At 35.9% G+C, this 23043-nt stretch overlaps 1 long non-coding RNA gene and 1 other non-coding gene across 2 annotated transcripts; one reads left to right on the top strand and one right to left on the bottom strand.

The window, feature by feature from the left end:
* The first annotated feature begins 191 nt into the window (after positions 1-191).
* Positions 192-263, top strand: trnad-guc (transfer RNA aspartic acid (anticodon GUC)). The gene has a single exon. It is a non-coding gene; the product is annotated as a tRNA-Asp (tRNA).
* A 20576-nt stretch (positions 264-20839) lies between these two features.
* On the bottom strand, positions 20840-22766 carry LOC135781817 (uncharacterized). Its single transcript, XR_010545265.2, has 5 exons — positions 22361-22766; positions 21786-21879; positions 21554-21687; positions 21368-21471; positions 20840-21257 (listed from the first exon to the last, which is right to left on the bottom strand). It is a non-coding gene; the product is annotated as an uncharacterized lncRNA (long non-coding RNA).
* Positions 22767-23043: the final 277 nt, after the last annotated feature.

The following is a 23043-nucleotide window of genomic DNA, read 5'->3' as shown; positions in this document are numbered from 1 at the left end:
TCAACATTAGACCGTGGGGAAACTCGCAGTTTGAATGTAAAGTAAATATTTTTTTAAGCAATCTTTGATTGACAGATAAATATTATAACATCTAAAATCTGAATTTGTAAGGCCAAAAATAGAAACCATCAGATTAGTTGCGGGTAAATATCGCACGATATTTAACCGCGCCACGATGTAAGCATCCCCACTCCTCGTTAGTATAGTGGTGAGTATCCCCGCCTGTCACGCGGGAGACCGGGGTTCGATTCCCCGACGGGGAGAAAATAATTTTTCCCTCACTTTTTCTGCCCCCCCCCCAAAATGTATTTGTCTATACATAAACACAAATAATTCAAGTTTACATGTAAATGTGTTATTTTTATGCCCCAATTTTGTACCTGATATACAAAGAATTAGTATTTAGTACTTCTTACTTCAATAAACTAAAGAACATCTAACGTTAACTGTACTCCGCTATGCTATTTTTAAATACCATTTATTTTAATATACTAAAAATCTGTTTAAGGATTATTGAAATGTAGGGGTTCGCTGTAATGTTAAATCTGAGGGGTGTGAAACAAAGTAGGCATGGGTTTCGTTAATGTCTGATTTATTGAAGACTGTTTGGGTATGCATATGTGTGTGTGGTTTTTGAAATTAATTAAATAATAAACTTAGTGAGATAAATATAAAAATGTTTCATAATAAACATTAAAACTAAATAACACACAATATAAACATAACAAAAACATTAATAAAGCATGGGTGCTTATGCTCGAATGCTCGCAAGAGGGCGACACAAATCCGTGAATACGACATGAAGTCAACTTAACATGTCTGGACATATACTAAATGCATGATTCCAACGTGCAATAAGACTCATCGCACCCGTCATAATAAATACTAAATTGCAATAATATCAATGTACAATATATAATTTCTGAATATCTTACAACAATGACATCATCCGTGAATACACTGAATCGAGCAGGTAGAACACAGAGTGATATGCATAAAATAACTAATAATCACTTAACGAATCAAATATATATAAGTACATATATAAAACGATCACCACTTACTGCATATGTAAGCACATTGTAACCCAGAATAACTCTAATTCGATGTCTTGCAACACTTTAACTAAATAAATAAAGATGCTGAACTCTCAATCTTCTCACGTGCACTGTCCCTCTTCCCGATCTGCGACTTAGCTCCTCCTTCCGTGGTGAGCTTGAACACTCAACTGAGGATTTTGTGCAATTATTGGTATTTAGTATATTTTTTTTAAACTACTATTAGAACAACCCTTTTAATTAGTATATTTGTAGTGTATAACTTTTATACTTTTATTTAGCTCAAAATAACCATGTACTACAAATTTACTGGTAACACTTTACAAAAAGGTTCATTAGTTAACATTAGTTAATGTATTAACTAACTTGAACAAACCATGAGCAATACATTTGTTACATTATTTATTCATCTTTGTTATTGTTAATTAATAAAAATGTAAGCTTTAATTGTTTGTTCATGTTAGTTCAGAGTGCATTAACTAATCCAATTGATCCATATATATAAATATATATATATATACCAGAGAAATTTACCTGGGAAATTACTTTTACTTAAATAGTTTAATATATATATTTATGTATAGGCTACACTAAAATCATTAAGGCTAAATTTAATTTATCTCTGATGGACCAAAAAGGTCTAGAATAGAGAATAAATGAAAAAAGGAAGGGAAATTTAGCTTAACTTTCTCAGCTGGACGTAGGTTCGATTCACAATGATGAAAGGTTTATTTTCAACTATGAAAGGTTTTGTTTTCAACTGTGTAATGCTCTGAAAATAAATAAATAAATAACACAATTCCACTGATCTACATCTGCATACTTCTTGGTTTCATGGGACGCACTCGCGTGCTGCGGTGACGCGATTGGACGAAAATTTACTTCCGGTCTGTGCTTGTTTAACGTTATCGGTCTGGCTAGTGATTAAAATGACCTCTGGAACAAATACCTTGTGGAAAATAAAAATGTTTCAGTAAGGATGGATCAACAGTGTGCTGAGAGATTTGGCAGTCAGGTAAGAATTTAATAGCTAACACCATACATTAATTTTACACAGTTACGTTACCTCAGTGTAACTTATAGTTGATACGCTTTAGCAATGAATTGAACTATAGTAATTTACTGTTTATTCATTTTACTTGTTATCAAAAACAATCTACTCTAAACTTCACACAGTTGTTTACATTTACGCATTAAGCGATTTACCAATAGGCACGTGTGCTCGCTAGGATCGAACCAATGCCATCGCGATCAAAACTAAAACAACTAGGTTTTCAAATGAATGCATGCTTGCACTAGCAGCATGATATTGTGAACGACGAACTGGCCTGTTTGTCTGAAGTGGACATGAAGATCCAGCCCATCTGCTTTTGAAACTGTTCCTCACATCTCGTTCCTTTGATCAGTGATTCTTTTGAGCGCCCCCCCCCCCCCCCCTCCACACAAAACATCAAACCTTACCATTAAACATGACACTTGTTCTTACAGATCTGTCAGGAACACTGTTAGACTGAAAGATCCACACAATTGTAAAAATAAGATACAGTATTTCCCTACAGAGCTATCATAATTTTATCCGTTACCGTCTGTCTATATGACACCTAACTTAGATCAAATATAATTTCATGTAAAACACAAACAGACTTCTATCCTCTATGAAGGTTTCCAATGAAATTCAAAAGATGTTTTCAAGTCCAAAGTTATAAGCTGCATACAACATTTAATCACACCTAATGTTTCATTTTTTTGCTTTTTACTTTGTATTCAACCCCCCCCCCCCAAAAAAAAAACCTTTTGATGTTTAAATGACTTGATGGATGCACATGAACACATATTATGCTGTATTAAAGAGTTTCAATCTCATAAAAAAACTTATAAGAAGAACTTGGACATACCGTCCAGGTCTCATGATTTGTAGACCGCATAAACACCTCAAGGGCACGTAGGCCATATTGCTTTCTTCAGGCTTTCAGGGGTCATTAAATTGTCCCTATGCTGTAACTATGTGACATAAAACAAGGTCAGCTTTTCTACGAGCTTCACTATATTCTACTCAGATGTGTTGAAAGGTAAAAGTAAGAAAAAAACTGTACTTCACTCACTGTCACATGTCTTTAACAGATCATACGATTATATATACATTATATATAATATTTGTTTAATTTCCTCAGATATTTTGACTTAAATTTTTTTTTGCTCAGTCTAGACAGCGTTTGTAAATAGTAAAAAGTGCTGCACTAGTGAGATTAAAAGTGTAAATTATTTGATAAATCATTCATAAGTTTACTAAGGTCCCGCACATGTAAAATGTTACACATGCTGTTATGTTTTTGACTCTGTAAAGTCTAATTGGCTTACCAGGGGTTCCACTCGAACCTAATTCTCTCTAAAACATTGTATGAAATGAATAATAGATAACAGGCCAGAGATGGTCTTTCATACGCCGGGTGCAACTGTTCTTTGTGTGTCCCTTTGCTCGGTTCAGATTGCCTCAGAGGGTTGTTGTTCAAGCTGTGCAGAAAACTTTTGATATTCATCATTTCCCATTCCAAAGTCTGGCCTCATGTTGTCAGAGACATGTTGTTGAGTTTTTGCAACCCTCTGCACAGATTGCATTTAATTGAATCTGCTTGTTTAAAGACTGCACTATAGAGGATGAATGGTGCATTTATCTACCCAGCTTTTCTTAACTCTTTCCCCACCATTGACGTGTTATCTTATCAATTAAGAGAAAACATTTGCATAAAAACGTGTTCCTGATGAATTTTATGTTAATATGGAATACCGCGATTATCCACTAGATGGCACTTACCCAATTTATAAAAAAAATTAAATTAAATTTTATTTATATAGCGCTTTTCACAATTGGTAATTGCTTCACAGCAGCTTTACATTAATAGAGGCAGTGAAAAGCACAGAAAATCGACAGATAGCATAACATAATACAGATAGCATAAGCAGCTAAATTTGCTGCGGCTATGAATCAACATTATAAGCAAACGTATTACTAATGTAACGTAAAGAAGAGGGTGCTAAGTTAAGCCAATGAAGGCTCCCTCCCCGGGTGGAAAAACCCCCTAGGAGAAAATACCCCCGGACCTTTTAGCCGGGGAAAAAAGTCCTAGGAGGAAAAAAACCATTGGGAGATATATATGCCGGTGGTCGTTGGTCAGGTATCAGCTGGGTATCATGTTGAAGGACGGCCAGTAGATCAGAAGTGTGCCGACCTTCAAATTTACCGGAACTGGGTCTGTTTGTCTCATTGTCCTCTGGGTCGAGGACGAGACAGGGAGAGAGAAACAAAATCCTATTAGTGTAGGGGTCGTTCACATGTAATGCAAGTGTCACACAGTGATGTGGTTTAAATTAGCTTGGTCACAGACAGGCTAACTATTGTGGCATAAGTATGTTACACACAGTTGAGGATTTAGCAAATTGGGGGCCCAAGGCGAAGGTCTCTATGGGTCCCCATCCGATCTTTAAAAGAAAATGAAACATGCCGACCCGTTTGACTAAGGCCAGAAGCCCCACTGTCGTTGTTAATGCAGGTTCAGTGGCAAACGGGTCTGTATGGCATCCACAAGAATACGCCAAAATCGCAACCCGACCATACGTGCCAACGTATGAAACCAATGAAACCAAAAAGTTATTTACTAATTTTAAACTCTGTGTATGTTTTGATAATCATTCTGAATCTGATTTCTAGCAAAATTCCTTCACAAAAATGCAATTATTCCTGATTTTTGCTAAAAAAAATACTTTTAAAGGAAAATAATAATATTTATAAGCAGAGAAAAACTATAGATAAGATGAAAAGTTTTTTCCCGTTTTGTTTGTTTGTTTATTGTTTGTGTAAAAGCAGAGTGTCTGTTCTTTCATTTGATATATTTGTATGTTTATATATTTTTAGAAATGTTTTTTCCTGGAAGGCATTTTGTGAAACTTTTTTGAAAATCACAAAAAATGCTGGCGGGCAACTTTTCAAAAAATGGCTGGCAGGGAATGAGTTAAAAGAATAGCACAGGAATGAAAACTAACAAAATAAAAGTTTTATAGAGAGTCTTCTGAAGTCATATTGTGATATAAACTGACTTAAAAGTATTTTATTCATCCATTAGTTAAATAGTATCTTAATAGTAAGAGTAAAAAAAACTAAATTTTCATGTTACCTATTCTTAAAAACGTTATGAACCTGTTCCTTAAAGCTTAGTGTCTCCCTCATACAAGCTCATAGGTTCTTGAGGTGAAATTGTTCAGCTATAAAATGAGTGCAGGAAGTCATGACCCACTTCCTCTTTGGCCCATAAAGAAGCTGATGATAGGAGACATGCTCAGAGGTAGGCCACTGTTCTCTGTCCAAGCTTTCAATGATTTATAGTCGGCGGTCTCCAGCTTTGTGTGAATGTGATTCGGTCTAAATTGGTTTCCCGGATGCTCTCTCTGTAAGTCTCTCACATATATATTTGTGTGTCTCAGTCTGAAGGTCCTCTGGGTGCTTTGCTGAAAGATGACGAATGACCCGGTGGCCAGATCCCAATTTCCTTGCTATACTCTGAGGCAAGTGGTTTGCTTTTTTGGAGTTATGCAATGTCTGTTGAAGTGCACTACAATACTATCTATATAGTGCTATATATATATATCTATCTATCTATCTATCTATCTATATATATATATATATATATATATATATATATATATATATATATATATATATATATATATATATATATATATATATATATATATGTGTGTGTATATGTTCAAATGATCAATAAATAGTTATTTGCATAGATGCCGGTAAATACATTCGCTGCAAATCTGCAGATGGATCTATCGGTTCTTGACATTCCCAACAGGAGTATCTAAGAATTCATGATCGTGGTTTGGAAAACGTCTCTTTCCAAAATGTTCCCCTCGCAGTGGTGGGCACTCTGTTATTTTCAACAAACACATTGTCATTTGTTTGGCTTGCAATCTTAAGTTTGCTTTCAGTGGAGACAAATGATTGTGTTCTTTCTTCTGACAAGGAGTCAATACCTCATTTCATTACATTTACAGGAGCTCCACTAGGATGTGCAAGCTCTGCAGTGTTTTGCCTTAAATCTTATACATTAATTCCATATAGTCATCATTTATAAAGGCTGAGGGTTTTTTGAAATATAAAATGTCTCAGACTAGCATGGCCAAACAAAGATTAGATGTAGACCCCTGAAGCGCTCTTGCATGTTGCATGTTTAATGAAGTTAGACAACATTCTGGCATCGTTTATCCCCATATGTCATCCCAAACCTGTTTGACTTTTATTTGCGGAAGTACTGTAGATTTTTAATGAATTTTCCTTTAAAGTTATCTTTGATTTTTTGAGGATATATTGGTATATTTTTTTATAAATTATTTATCTTTTATATATTATTTATCACTTCATTATTATTATTATTATTATTATTTTCATTTTGTATCGTGCATCCCTAATATAAAAAATAAAAAGTAACCAAGGATTCAAGATTCAGGTCTTCACAGTCTTTCTATGATCACATAAGAGCTGCGCCTGGCCTCTGTGACACCAGACTGAAATACAAAACTCTGAGCCCCATACTGTGACAGTCGGTGGATTTCTGGGAGTTTCATTTCCACATACAAGCAATTCAACCCTGTAACCACATTCAATCCCCACAATGCTGTGTTCTCTACAGAGAGATGTAAATAGGAATAGTGACATAAGTCCCTGGTGCAGATGCATTAGATAATGAAATGGAGAAAATGCCCTTGAAAACAGATTATAAAGAAAACAAAAACCTTTTGTTCCCGTATTCAGGTGAGTCTTGTCTATGTTGCTGGAGGAAATAGTATTCGTATATCTTTGCGGGCACAACTACATTTCTAGGCTTGATTAAATTAGAAATCTCATCATGACAGTAACTTATCTGTATGTAAACTATTGCTTGAAGGTTAAAAAGAGATTTTAAAGTCATTTTGCAAGGAATGGTAACGTAAAGGTGCATTGTGTAACTTTTCGAAGGATCTCTTGACTGAAATGCAATATAAAATACATTACTTTATTATCAATGGTGTATGAAGACCTTGCATAATGGACTGTATTGTTTTTATTACCTTAGAATGAGTCGTTTTTATACACCGCGGGTCCCCCACATGAAAGTCGCCGTCAAGTTTCTACAGTAGCCCTAAATGGACAAACTGTTCAACAGAACACGTTTTGTCTCTACGTTGTCTTAGACGATGACATGTTTGTCCTGTGGTGGCTACCGTAGCTTCACTTTGCATTTCAAAAGGGAGGGGTGAGCTGTGGACTGAGCCGTTGTTTGGAAGTCTCATCACTAAATGCAGCTAAAAATCTACACACTGGACCTTTAAAGGAATTGCTCACCCAAAAAATGAAAATTAACCCTTTATTGGAAGTGTATATGACTTCCTTTCTTCATCTGAGCACATTCAGAGTTATATTAAATTAGCGTTGTGATGGCATTGGATAGTGGCTGCTTGTTTTAAAGCCCATAGTAATCAATATGTCAGTGGCCGGTGACTTCTTTTTTCTAGGGCGCTCGATGCGAAGTTCGTCACAACATGTACTGTTGTAGCCCTTCATGTGTGTGCTTCGTAATTTCAAAATATGTGTTCGGTGTGTCAAGTGATCCTGTGTGCATCACGTGTCTTGTCAAAATAAGTGCCTGCTGCAGACGCGTCAAAATGATTTATGATAAAAAGACGCTCGCGTTTGTCAGATACTCGCATAATGTCATGCGTAATCAGAGTTTACTGTTAAGGGAGTGTCTTGCGTTTATTTTGTGAACGTGAGCGTCTTTTTTATCATTAACGGTTTTGACGCATGTGCAGCAGGCGCTTATTTTGACAAAACACGTGATGCACATGGTTCACATGACGCAACAAACACATATTTTGAAAACGAGAGCGACACACATGACACTCCGAACACTTATTTTGAATTTGCGCCCCTCGGGAGAGCAGTTACAAGCTGCCACTGCGATATATCACCTTTGATTGTAAACACATCTAGATCTAAAATGGCGACATTATGTTATTTAATATAACTCTAAATGTGTTTAGCTGAAAAAAAAAAACGAAGTCATACTGTACACCTAGGATGATTAAATTATAGGCAACTTTTTATTTTGGGGTGAATTATTCCTTTAAGACATAAATTATATTTAAATTCTCCATGAACAGTATTTTGCAATCAAATTTACTATGGTATTGTGGCATATTTCTGAGTGAAATGAGAAAAATAGCATGTGTGGCTTGTGTTTACTATTGATATAAGCTGTGTCCCAATTCGAAGGCTGGATCCGAAGGCTTTGAGGACCCTGTCTTCAAAGGACGCAGCCTCCAAAGTCCACAAACTGAAAAACTGATATGAAGAACAAAGAACTAAAATTATACAGCCTATCCTATGGAGGATCCGTATAATATGTGTGTCACCTCCTGCTCCCCCCACCGTGCCATTATTGGGCCACATCAGAGATGTCTCTGACTAAAATAAATCTGGAACCAGATATAAAATATTTAAAAAATTCTTCCAGAATCTGCACAGAAAATCATTTGCTTACTATCGTTCTATGACAAATATTCCCTTTATCTTCTATCTGAATTCAATCTTAGGTGTTTCTTCCAGGTTGCAAACATGCACCTGCAGTAAAGTAAAGGACCATGTTTGTTCTGTATAAACAGACATGTTTTTCCTCGGTGGCAAGTTAAGAGGATAACTGGGGCTTGCTGAAAGTCAAACAGAAAAGTTTCTAGGAAAACACTTTGGCTGTGAATCAACCAGGTGCATTAAAGTGTGAGAGAGCAGCCCCCTTGTCTCAGCTTTCCTGTCATATGAGTCAGCAATGAAATCGCAAAAACAGAAACCCTCTTAAAGAAAAGTAATGAACACTATTACTGTGTTCCAACTTAGTGAACTTGGCTATTGATATAATACGCTAAGCTTTAAATGAAACGCAAAGTGGGGGGTCAAGGAGAGAAAAATGTTGTTTATAGATATATATTTAAATCAATACAGCATAAGTCAGATAGTCTGAAATCATTATTTGTTTTATTGCTGTCAAGTTTTGGAACAGATCCCAACATCATTTCAATTTTACCATGTACCCACTGCAACAGGAATAATGGATTACAGTAGTAACAACATCTAGTAACTGTTTCATCATGGTGCATTTTTGATAAGTGATTATTTGAATTTTTGGGTACTAATATCAAACCGAATTCTTAGTCTGATTTATTTAATGCAAATTACATTCGCAGTGTATTGCAAGTTATAAAAACTTGGTGGGTTTGCACATTTTTTGACTTGATACTGTCTTCAGTCTCCTCCAAAAATTTTATTACTTTAAATGAGGCATAAACGAAAGGTTATGAATTCGAAATTTTCACCCTATCAGAAAGATGAGCTCTGATGTGATGTTTCTATCTTAAAACAGAAATTGGATTTTAGAGCAGCCCTGACCTCAAACGGAGAATTATTTAATGCATTACTTTACTTTCTATACATCTGTCATTCATGCACCCCTACGCATTAGTAGCACTGACAAGCTCAGCTGAAAATGCTACCTTAGCTTTACCGGTGTTATGCAGATCTAACCGTTTCAGGTCTATGTTTACTTAAGCTACACATTCTGAACCAAACACACAAGCTGTTTATCTTCATTAAGGAAGTGAATTAAGGGAAATTGACTTGTCAAAAATGATTTAGTGCACAGGCACTTCATTTCATTGCATTTTGGCACAACAACAAGGGCAAAACAGAGAAGCCACAATACAAAAGTATATATATTTTAATTCTAATCATTCATGACATATTTATCAGTTCGGTTGTAGGAACATACACTAGACTTATTTAAACCTATTACACCAAATAAGACGGCAAGAGAAATTTAAACCATGCATGCACTTTATATAAGAGGTACTTACCCTTTTAAATTGTACATTAGATACTTTTAAACTAAAGAGAGAATAAACCTCATTATTTACACAGTGGCACCTGAAAGCCTGTTTTTAAAACAATCAAAGGTATTGATGCAAACAATTTTGAAATGCATCAACCTGATTTTACTGGAAATCATACTTGATTTGGATAATTAGAACAAAAGGGAATCTAATGTATGGTGATTAGGTAAAAACAATGATTCCCCATCCCTAAACCTTATGTCACAGGGGCAAAAGCGTATCGTACAAAAACGTACACAGTTGGTTATACAAATGTATATGTACGTACAAATTACCATGAGATTGTGTTGAATATATTCACCTTGAAATTTAAAGTCACCCTGTAGTTGATAATTTTATCATGCTTTAAATGGCTTGAATGTAACTCTACACCCTTGCCTCATTTGGTATACGCAGATCTATGAATATGCAAATTAATCCCCACCTTTACTGAATCGCAGCATCTTGGACTATAGATAAGAATATGTGAATTAGTCCCCGCCTCCACTCTGTCGCTCCAGCTCAGATCACAAAAATACATGTACGTAGATGCTACATTCTGCAGTCCAGACCGGTTGTGCCTCGTACATTTGAAAAGTGAAGCCGCTGGCTCTTTGATCACCCCCTGGTGGCTGGCTCCAGTGCAAGTCATAAACCCCGCCCTCTCCATGCAAACAAACATGACTCGGCTCTAAATAAAATAATCATTACCGCAACGTGATATTACATTAAATATATGCATTTACAAACTCATGTTTCGGTAATGAGAAATAAAAAGTTGTCTATGTACTACTATGAACTGCTTACCTGGTAGTCATCTTGAGGGTCAAAGTCAATTATGTCCCTTCCAACTATTTGTTTTTTTTTAAATGTTAGTTCCTTGAGGGCTTAAACAATAATTGAAAGGATGAGAAAATTGGTCTTGGACACATTTATAGTCCTTATTATTATACCAAATATGTTTCTTTATTGTTTATAATTTAACATGCACTGAAGCTTTTTAATTTGTTTTAGTTTTTTTTTATTATAAAAATTTCCATGTCAAAGAACCCAAATCCAATCATGGACACGTTGCGGTAATAAAAATGTTTACCCTTAAATGTAGAAAAAACAACAAAATTGGTTTGTATGATGTCATTTGAAATCATCTGCAAAATAGTACATGAAGATATGTTTCTAACTGTATGCTTCTTATTTTGATACTCTTACTTCGCATTTACTTTTTTCAAAATGTTTCATGACACCTCATGAGTTTAATTTTGCAAGAATCACCCATATAAACATAATGGCGGCTTGATTTTCACCACAGGGAGATTTTAAGCGTGAAATTATTTATTGGAAAACATGTAGGTTACTTTATGGTTTCATCATACTGAATATGTCAAAATAAGAAACTCTTATTATTAAATTAATTATTTCTAATTTTTTAAAACATGCAGAATCCTTTTTATCTGGCAAGTATATGAGGCTGACATCTACATATGAACACACAAACAGGGCTAATTTTTTCCAGGCTGTTGTTTGCCTCTGGCTATTTCTCGCTCGTTAAATCAGTTATGTTCTCTTTAAACCAATGAAATCACTCATGCATAGCTACATAATGAATATTTGACAGAGAAAAACAGTGGCAGTGTAAGTTAAGTGGCATTTACCACACAGAGATAAGTAATAATGTATACTGGAATAACATATTGATTATAGAAATAACTGTGTATCTTTCTTAAAGGAGACATATCATGCTAAATCTACTTTCTTAGCTCTTAAATGCATTTTGTTGTATATTTGAAGTGTTTAGAAGTACATAAAAGTTGAAATTAGTCTCTTCAGGTGCTTTGTTGATATCTTTATATTCTGTTTTGGTCATATTTTCCAACCTGTTCTGATTTTTCTATGATCTATTACGTTTTTTGAACAATTACGTCACAGCATTTGCAGCGGAACTGCCAAATAAGGACATCGACTTCCAGCCCAACACTACGAGCAATCCGCCATTTTCAATTTCTCGCTGCGATATTGTAGTCCAAGCTCAAGGATGCAGAAGTTACGAGAGAGTAAATCAAAATGTTCGGTTGTTGAACCTGTGCCTGGTTGAGTTTTATTTTTCACAGAAATGTCATTTTTTAGTGCGCGAAGCACTTCAAGGATAACTATTTCACCAACCTCCACCAGTATAAAGTAGGATTTGCCGATAGACTTCGTCTGATTGAGGGGTCAATTACTTCTATCTTTGGAGACGACGAGCAGAGCACTTCGGTAAGCTGGAAATAACTTTAAAAACAGTAAAGTACACGGTTGTCATGGTTTAGCAGTGCTGTTTCTCAATCCGAAGGCTGCAGCCTGCGGATGTCGCATTTGGTCATCAACCCGGGATTAAGTTATAGCATATTACAACAACTTACAATTAACTAAGAATGATAGTCAACTATATAATTGTTAATATTCTGAAATAAGACAGCCGGCATTAACACACCATTGCGATACCTCCATATGAAGACGTTGTTCTGCAGGTTCGTCGTCTTCATTTTCATCTCGCTCCATTTCCGACTATGGCGCGAACATATAAGGCTGGATGGACAAGTCTTCCGTTGTTGACATTTTGTGAATAACGAGTGAATAAAAAGTTTCTGTGCCGCTAGATAATCGTATATCTGCTATAAAACTACAAAAATGGCCGAACGGGGTGGAGTTTAACCGAGTGTCACCTCTGCAACCTGGAGAGGGGGTAGGGTATGACGTGCATTTAAAAAGACAGTACCAAAACGAGTTGCTGTCAGATGCACATCAGAAAAGGGGTAGAAAGGGGGCCTGTGGAGCTATAATAATGAGGAATTCAGACCCAAGCATTGCAGTTTCGCTTTATATAGACCACAAATAGATGATTTATATGTAAAAAGGACAGATTTAAAAGCATGATATGTCTGCTTTAATAAATCCGTCAATAACAGCAAAGGGTTAAGCAACTGAACTAATGTTAAAGCTAAGTATTCCTTCAGCAATAGCATCACAAATACCAATTTCACAAATAATGGATGTTTATAAACACCACATTGAAGAAAACATGGAGTCCCGGCCCAATGTTACTGCATTGGGCTGTGTGTTGGACAGCGTTCTGCTTACTGAATGTTAATAACTTGTCCGTGACCCTCATGCCACTCAGACTGTGACCTTAGTGACTGCAAACTAATGAGTTTGGTGTGCTACCAATTTCTGAATGTGATTTAGCAACTGGGCTAAACTTCAAGACATATCAAGGGCTTCTTCTTTGCTAGAAACAGTGTTGACGTCTTGTGATTAATGCTCATTTCATTTGCATCCCGGGCCATGTGTCTCAAACAATATTTCGCTGCATATTTCTTGTGTGAATATAAAGCATCACAAAAAGAATAATGGAATATTAAATGCGAAACGCTCATGAATAATATGTATAGTCTGCATCTCTATGCAGTACTAGGTAATAATCAGGCCCTGGGCATCCAATAGAGAAAGCCAAATTTATTTCTCTGCTCTCTCATTTGCACACAAGAGTTATCTGGAAAGGGTTTGGAGTCCTGGTGACATTTGTGACCCAGGACACTATGATCTTTTGATCTGACCCTGTGCAGGGCATTTTCGATTGTAATTTATAATTCACAATGATCTTGATTTCTCAAATAGTTTAATAGCGCAACTCTAAATGACAAGATTGTTCATCATCTGGTCTTTTTCCCAGTTTTTCCCCTTTTTTGTTTAAATCCATTCATCCCCTCCCTGGGGACTGAGAAAACAGAATGATTCACACTGGTTTGATGTGTGGCACAGTAACAGACCTTAAATAAATATGAAACTGTGATGCATTGGCAGCCATTAAACTGCATCAAATGAGGAAAGCATTGCGCTCAGGATGATGGGGGCAGAATGCGAAACCCCCAAATACATCAGAATAGTTTAATAACATTGCCTTATGCAGAGAAATTCTTCAGACAATTTGTCACAATTCTTCACTTTCATATAAAGATTTGTATTACTGCAAGAGACACTAGATACATTGCCAAGCGGTTGCTATGCTGTCTTAGAGGAATAGTCCATTTTCTTAAAAGAAAAATCCAGATAATTTACTCACCACCATGCCATCCAAAATGTTGATGTCTTTCTTTGTTCAGTCGAGAAGAAATTATGTGCGTTATACGATCACGAAAAAATGCGGACATTCGTGATAATATAGCCTAACGAAAAAAGAATAAAAAAATGTACGTGACTATATAACGAACCTAGCACATTTTGTAGCACATACGCAACCCAGGCAACGATGTCGGTTAGTAGACACGCCTCTTACTGCTGATTGGCTACAAGTGTGTTTCGGTACTCGGTTGACTCCCTTTTCCACAGCGTTTTTAAAAAATTGTGCACCTCGCCTTTAAACGACTTTAAAGTTTTAAAACTAAGGTGACTTTGCTTAAGAACTAATAGCATTGTTACCTGAATTTATTGGCTATCATAATGAATTAGACAAGCTTTCTGAACATATTTCTGCATTCTCATAAGCCTAATATATCACTTTGTCAGTCTTTCTCTTTTATTCGCTCTATCTATGGGATGTTGATCACCTCTCTCCGTAAACATACAGCAATCATTATCCATCATAAGCATCAAAAGCTGTCAGGACTCAGCAAGCTGCATTACACAGAGAGAGAGAGAAAGAGAGAGAGAGTGTGTGTGCAGATGATTTGTTGGTACTCCCTCTGTGCCAGGTATTGGTAAAAACAGCAGCAAATCACAAACAATAAGCATCATTTTTCAAATTGTCTTATTACATGAAACTTTAATATGTAGTTTCATCTTTCCGAGGTGGCGGTATAGATTCGAAAGTTATGAATTGCAGCCTTAGGGACTGCGCAAACCATCATTTTGGCGTTAAATAACAACTGTCGGGATATACTAAAGCTGTGCATTGAATAATTAGCGCTGGAAAGGTTTAGTTATTTTTGCGACTGACCTTATTGCATACAGTATGTATGAGCAGTCACGAGCCGCCACTGCTTGCGACCCTGAACTAGTTGCGCTGCTCTTAGTAGATTGCATTGGTCATTATGGAAATCAGCTTTTGCGCCTGTGTTATTTCTTTTGCGCATTTTTAGTAAATAACCTGCAGATATTACGACTCGCATTTGTAATTTTTTTTTTCGCATTTACAATTTCGCTAATTTGCCCGTTTTCAAGCTATTTTTTGGTTAAAAACATAAACATAAGTACAAAACTTTACATGTTAAAAGGGGTTATTATAGTGCGTACGTCCTACAGCGTAGCCATGACGGCGTAGGCTATGCACCAGTGTTCATTCTCCTGCGTCGTTGCAGTTTGAGTTAAATCACTCCTCACGTTTGCCCATTTTACCATTGCAAACGGAAATACCTGTTAGGGCTGGGTATTGATTCAGATGTTCCAGATCGATTCGATTTCGATTCACAAAATATCAAATCGATTCGATTTCGATTCACAAAATATCGAATCGATTCAATTTCGATTCTCGGTTCGATTTATGATTCCGATTCTCTTGGCGGTTTTTATGCACGATTCTCGATTCAACTCAATGAATATAGATTTAATACAAATACTATATTTATAAAAAAGAACAGTGAACATAAGTTTACAAGTGGGTAATTAATCAAGAGAAATTAATAGCCACAAACCTGTATATTAAACTCTTTTATTTTATGTACACTTGGGTACATCTCTAATTTTTAAATGCATACAATTATGTTAAATACAAAACAATTTTGATGCAAGATGAAAAATGTATGCTGAAAAAAGTCAGAACAGTCGCATTCCTTGATCAAACAGGGTCAGGTTATTAAATTTTTTTTTTTAAATCGATTCGTGGTCTTTGAGAATTGATATTGAATCGACCACATTAAAAAACAACGATTAATCTGAAAAATTATTTTTTTGCCCAGCCCTTATACCTATGACGCAGTTTTTTTTATCTGTTGGGAGGGGTTCTAGTTGACCAATCAGAGCACTCTTTTACACTGTCTCAATATTTTCTTGTGCATACGCTGTTGTACACGTACTATTCGCTTGGTCTCACATTTTGGGCTTCATGCGGACGGTCCTGATGACGATGATGATCATGAAAAATGCAATGGACCTCATAATTATTAAGTAGCACAACCTCTATCACCACCAGAATAGACAGAATAGAGTATTTGTGCCATTCACCATGGTTGTCATCTTTAAAAACTGAAAGCCCAGGTTTAGGAGGTAAATGTATAATGGCCGTTTCACACGGTACGCGGTAAGCGGCAAAATCGCCGCGCGGCTTCAGCTTTTCTCTTGAATTGGAAGCATTTTGTGCAGCATTTAGTGCAAATTTGTTTATCTTCAATGGCGCCTGTCATGAAGTACCATGTCCGGAGAAGGAATAGGATTTTGGGTGCACGAGCAAGGCGTGTGGACCAACTCCGCTTCACCTCTGTAACCGCCCCCGTTTTGCCGCTTTCCGCACGTCTCCTATTGAAGAAGAACTAAACACTCGCGGTTGCCGCGTACCGTGTGAAACGGCCTTAATTGTGAATCTCACAGTAAAATGAAAATGTATTATACTGCAAATACCTTAAAATAATAATTAAACTAAATCTACTTTAACCCAAAAATGTAATTAAAAAAACCCAGAAAGGTATGCATATACAACAGCAGCATAAAAGTGTCTTAATATAGTATGGCTGTGTGACAATATGCTTTATTTCTATTTATAAAACAGTTCCAGTCCTTGATTCTGATTGGTCAATACAGTAGTTGTACTTTACTTTACTTTGCGTTGTGCCTAATACAGCCTCTCGTACCTTACTGCTTACTTGGATATCTTTGTTTTACACATTATTAGTATCAGGGGGTCCCTTCTCCATGCCTTTCTCATCTAAGGGGTCCCTGCCCCGAAAAACGTTGAAGAACCCAGTGTTAATGGATGACGTAATGAAATACTTTTTAACCATTGCGTTATAATGTAAGTCGACAGATTAGCTTGCTATTTTACGAGGTGGCCAATTCATTCACGTGATTTCATACAATTAATTTTGTACGTTTTTGTACAATTTCTTTTCACCCCAGTAACATTGGTTTAGGGGCGTGGTTAGGGATAGAGAATCGGTTTCTTTCTAAAAATGTAACTTTTTCTGTGTTTGCGGGTGGTCGGTCACACACTTACATTGATTGAAGTACAGAAGAGAGGCTCTCCACATGCATTCAATCAAACTGCAATACAGCAAAAGTGCCTTTGAGGACAATTAATCAACTTACTGTGAAAGGACATATGGAGGATACAGGGTGACATATGTCTTTATTCACTTTTCATTTTCAACAATAAATGTGTCATGGCCACCACTCAGAAAGAGGAAAAAAGCGTGTTGTTCTGTTGTTTACATGTGCAATGTATAGCTGTGTGTAAGTGTGGGTTTGGAGACAGCTTTTCCTCTCCCCGGGTCTCTGAAATAGTCCTCAAGTTCTCGAGGCGCCTAATGATTTGAATTTACAGCCCATTGCCTCCCATTTCGGCGTGCAGCACATAATCTCTTTGTAGAGATGATAATTATGGCTTCATAGAGCTTAGAGCTCCTTTCTTAAGCAGTGCCTTGCTGTCTCATATAGGGGTAATGAGAGAGGCAGAACTGAGTTAATCTGTCCTGAGGACTTGTTGCCCTCTGTTTTGTGTATTGCGGTCACTGGCAGCTGTGAAATCAGGTAATAAGATACAAAACACAAAATCTTAATCTCCATTGCTTCTTTTATTATACGTGATGAAATTCGAATGGCCACAGGGATCAGTCTAATCACTAAAAACATAAGTAAATAATACAAATGACAACCATAACTGGAAGTGAATCTGATAAGGGGTAAAGAATAGATTTGTCATGCTCATTTTGAATAATCTAATCTATATACTATATCGTATATCTTTCTATATGTTGAAATATTTAAAGGAAAACGCCACAGTTTTTATATTTTACTATGTTCTTACCTCAACTTAGATGAATTAATACATGCCTATCTTTTTTCAATACGTGCACTTTTAATCTTTGTACAGCGCTTATTGAATGTGTTAGCATTTAGCCTAGCCCCATTCATTCCTATGGCTCCAAACTAAAGTTTTATTTTGTGCCACCATATTGGCTCGTGTAACTACTCATGTAAGAGTCTTTAAATAGGAAAAACATGGAAGTGTTTGGTGGATTCTAAATTCATCCCTGTTTGGAGCCATAGGAATGAATGGGGTTAGGCTAAATGCTAACACATTCACAAGGTGCTGTACAAAGATTAAAAGGGTGGATTTTTTATTGTAGGGTGGTTGTTAGAGGTCTTTAGAGAAGACCCGAACTCTTTTGTGTGTGTGCGTCAATGTCCTTTTCAAACCTCTCATCTGTTTGCCAAGAGTGCTTGCGACATTGTGTGGCTGGCGGTATGTTAATTTTCGTTAAAAAAAAAACCATGTCAGTCAATTTTAAATGTACATTTTAGCGCTTACCTTGGTGTAGTCGTCAGATAACAAAGTAAAACAAATGGAGCAGCTCGCCGAATTTTGGTTGCGAGGCCACCAGAGTTTCTTTCGGTCTGACTATTGCGCGTGGGTCTGCACGTCAGTGCTGTTTGCTCTCGGGTCCAGTCGGGTTAAATAAATTTGCCACTAGTTCGGGTCGGACTCGGGTCTAATTTTCTTGGGTTTGTATCAGGTGGGTTCTTGCTTTAAAAAAAAGTTATTTATGCACGTCGGGTTTGGGTATAAAGTGATTCGGGTCATTTCGGGTGGGGTACATTTCTTGGGACTCGAGAAGACCTCTAATGGTTGTGTTTAAAGAGCACCAATTATGCTAATAAATTGGCACGTTAGCACGTTATTGTAATATCCCATAGTACATACATGTTATTAAAACTTGAACTAATGCACTGTGAGTCTTATAAATTGCTTACATACCTCACCGATTTCTGCATGTCTGGAAGACGCTCGGATTTAGTTCCTGTCTCCGCCTCCCAAAATGTCTAGTGTATTCGGATTGGTCAGATGACTACTCAACTGTTATTGGTCAACTGGGTTCGGCGTGTGTTTGAAAGGTTACGCCCCTGACTACGCGTGGGTTTTCCGGTTCTGACTGAGAGTCACAGGCAACGTAAACAAGCGCTATATTTCTCTATAAACGATGGTGTCTGTACTGCCTTACCACTTCAAGCTCGATCCAGAGAGTTCAGACGGCCGTTACGATATAAACGATCTCCGTCAATGAACGCGATTGGATTTAACTTTTTTAGGTGTCCTTAGCTCTGCCAGAATGCTAAACGAAGACGAAAATGTGTTGCAAAGACATCCAAAAGGTAATTATAACGTACTACATTACTTTGCAAACTATATGGAAACACCACATGTAGCACATAGAAAGTATTTTTTGAAATGATTATAAAACTATTTCACTTATTAACATTATTTTACTATAGTAAACTTTATTATAAAAGCCTGCTTACATACTATATTACTGTGCAAACTATATGGAAACACCAAATGTAGCACATAGAAAGTATTTGTTGAAATGATTATAAAACTATTTCATTTGTTAACATTATTTTACTATAGTAAACTTTATTATAAAAGACTGTTACATACTATATCACTGTGCAAACTATATGGAAACACCAAATGTAGCACATAGAAAGTATTTTTTGAAATGATTATAAAACTATTTCACTTATTAACATTATTTTACTATAGTAAACTTTATTATAAAAGCCTGCTTACATACTATATTACTGTGCAAACTATATGGAAACACCAAATGTAGCACATAGAAAGTATTTGTTGAAATGATTATAAAACTATTTCATTTGTTAACATTATTTTACTATAGTAAACTTTATTATAAAAGCCTGCTTACATACTATATTACTGTGCAAACTATATGGAAACACCAAATGTAGCACATAGAAAGTATTTGTTGAAATGATTATAAAACTATTTCATTTGTTAACATTATTTTACTATAGTAAACTTTATTATAAAAGACTGTTACATACTATATCACTGTGCAAACTATATGGAAACACCAAATGTAGCACATAGAAAGTATTTTTTGAAATGATTATAAAACTATTTCACTTATTAACATTATTTTACTATAGTAAACTTTATTATAAAAGCCTGCTTACATACTATATTACTGTGCAAACTATATGGAAACACCAAATGTAGCACATAGAAAGTATTTGTTGAAATGATTATAAAACTATTTCATTTGTTAACATTATTTTACTATAGTAAACTTTATTATAAAAGCCTGCTTACATACTATATTACTGTGCAAACTATATGGAAACACCAAATGTAGCACATAGAAAGTATTTGTTGAAATGATTATAAAACTATTTCATTTGTTAACATTATTTTACTATAGTAAACTTTATTATAAAAGCCTGCTTACATACTATATCACTGTGCAAACTATATGGAAACACCAAATGTAGCACAAAGAAAGTATTAATTGAAATGAATGTTCTACATTATTTCACTATGGTAAACTTTTTTTATGAAAGACTGCTTACTTATAAGTGCTATGTTTTTACTTATTAGGTTTTAAGGAGAATGCAACAGGTTCCAGGGCCTCTTACCTGCGTGATTCATCATCCAGGTTTTGCACAAATTGTCTAAATCCCTACACACAGAACATTTATTGTACCGACTATAAGCCTTTGAGGTGCAGGACTAGAGTAAGTTTTATTACATTTTTAAACCAATAACACTAAAGTATCATTATAGTAACAAAGTACCCAAAAGAACAAAAGATGCAACTTTAAAGAAAATATAATAGTCAGTCAAAAGTTTTTTTTTATTTATTACAAATATATATTTAAATGTTAAACAATATACAAATAAACATACTTTAGTAACCATATTGTGCTCTTGTTTCAAAAATTGTTCAATTCATTTCTTACAGCTATCTATTCAGATAAATGGCATATCAAAGCTTTGTCAGCTGGTGCTATTTAAGACGACACTATAAGGTTATCATCCTGTCGTGTGTTGTTCTCCAGATACGCTTGGAGCTTCCTGATCAGATCGGTCACAATTTTGGCTTTCGACGACCCCTGCACTGAAGATGGCATGCAATCACGTCCTCCTTTGAAGGTCTCTCAAACTGTGATGCCAGGTCCATTGGAATCGGGGTTTCCTTCAGCTTATCTTCAAATACCTCAGCAAACACAAGCCTGATCACATCATCCACATAACTGTAGAAATATTGCGGTCAATAAATCTTTTGTTTTGATCATTTATTTCCCTGCTTCATACATTAAGTTTTTAATTATGAATGTATTTGAAATAAAACATTACTGCTTACGGTATGTCACTTGTGTGTTTTGGGAACATAGCCTTGTACTTTTCCTCTCCTGCTTTTGTTACGGCTTGGTGACATTGTAATGGATGGCTGCAAGGTACAAATACCTGTAAAATATAAACAAGCAATTAATTTATTGTAAAAGTAAATACTACTTTATTTAACACAGTTACTAAAATACTTAAATACCTGCACAGCATTCCAATAAATGAGAAAATCAAATTTTTTTTGCTGCAAATCTGAAATCTCAGGCTACGGACGGCAAAGGCATCCACTGATGATGGTGATGGAAACATTGTGAAAAGATGCTACTGCCTGGGTTCCTATTATTATGCAGAGAAAAAAAACTTTGTCATCATCAGTTATACATTTAAGACTGGTAGTGGTTTCACTAGCTAAATACATAATATGTGTTAAACACCTTTGCTCCTCATATGCCAGTCTGACTCCTTGTACTGTGTGTAATGATGTTGCATGTTTGCATACAGTGTAGAAGGATGTGTACAGCTGCGAATCTAAGATATAGACAAATAAAACAAACATGTATTCAGTCAAAAAGACATATTATAACAATAGAGTACAACGACTATAAATCGTTAGACTATTCATTAAAACGTTAATGTATTACATATTACATGACCCAACATTAGCAACACACATTACGTGTTTACTTCGTTTCAAAATCTAAGAAAGCTTCAAGTAAATACAACAGTAAAATACATATAACTTTAAACAAATCATCTGTACTTAGAGTTTCTTGAGTTTGATCATGAGAACAAATTTTACTGGTAACAGTTTAGCTGGTAACTTAGCAAGTTTGTAAACATGTCTAAATCAACATCGATAAAAAAAACGATAGTCTGCATAATTCAACATACACGTGTGTAAATATGGTACGTTGTTTATGAAATACAGTATTACAACACATTATGTTAATCTCCGGTTACCGGTTACGTAACGTACAGTAAAAGGCAAATAATAAACGTGAATACTTACAGTCTGTGATCCAGAAGTGCACAGTAATCCAACTTTCAAGAGGAGACGTCGTGCAAATCCAGCTTCGGTTCATGAGAAGCAGTTATTGTGAAAACTCCGTGAACAACTTCTGACTGGATTTTTCCGGAACCGTATTAAACATGATGTCCTCTGTGGAAGTCCATAAAGTGCTATTTTGCCCTCGCATCTAAAGAGACAGCGTCTACTCGAGAGATTTAATCGCTTAAACAATGAAACAAGAGTTTGCAAACAGAGTCAAAGCAGGGACTCACAACCTCCGCCATTTTAGCTCTCTTCTGACTCGGCGCTCCCCACCCTCGTCTTTGAGGGCGTACCCAAGCAAAGCAGAGAGGGCTGAACTATGATAATGTTGGTCTTATCTACGTCACTAATCCCAGGAAGTAAACTGTTGCCTACAATCCGTGTTTTTTGTAGTCCTCGAACGTTAGAGACGATAACTCGCTTCATCGTTTTCTTTGAGGTATGTACTTTTTGAATATCGCTAGCATGTACTAATGCACACTTACACACAAAAGGATGTTTAAAAACGTGTATCCCATAATAGGTGCTCTTTAAAACCCCTTGTGAAAGTGGATTTTACATAATATGTGCCCTTTAACAACAAAAACATTACCATGTTGGGTAACTTCAACATCAGGCACAACACAGATATCTGCTAGTGC

Source organism: Paramisgurnus dabryanus, chromosome 23, assembly GCF_030506205.2.
Source record: "Paramisgurnus dabryanus chromosome 23, PD_genome_1.1, whole genome shotgun sequence".
NCBI lineage: Eukaryota > Metazoa > Chordata > Actinopteri > Cypriniformes > Cobitidae > Paramisgurnus > Paramisgurnus dabryanus.
This window is presented reverse-complemented; position numbering and strand designations above follow the sequence as displayed.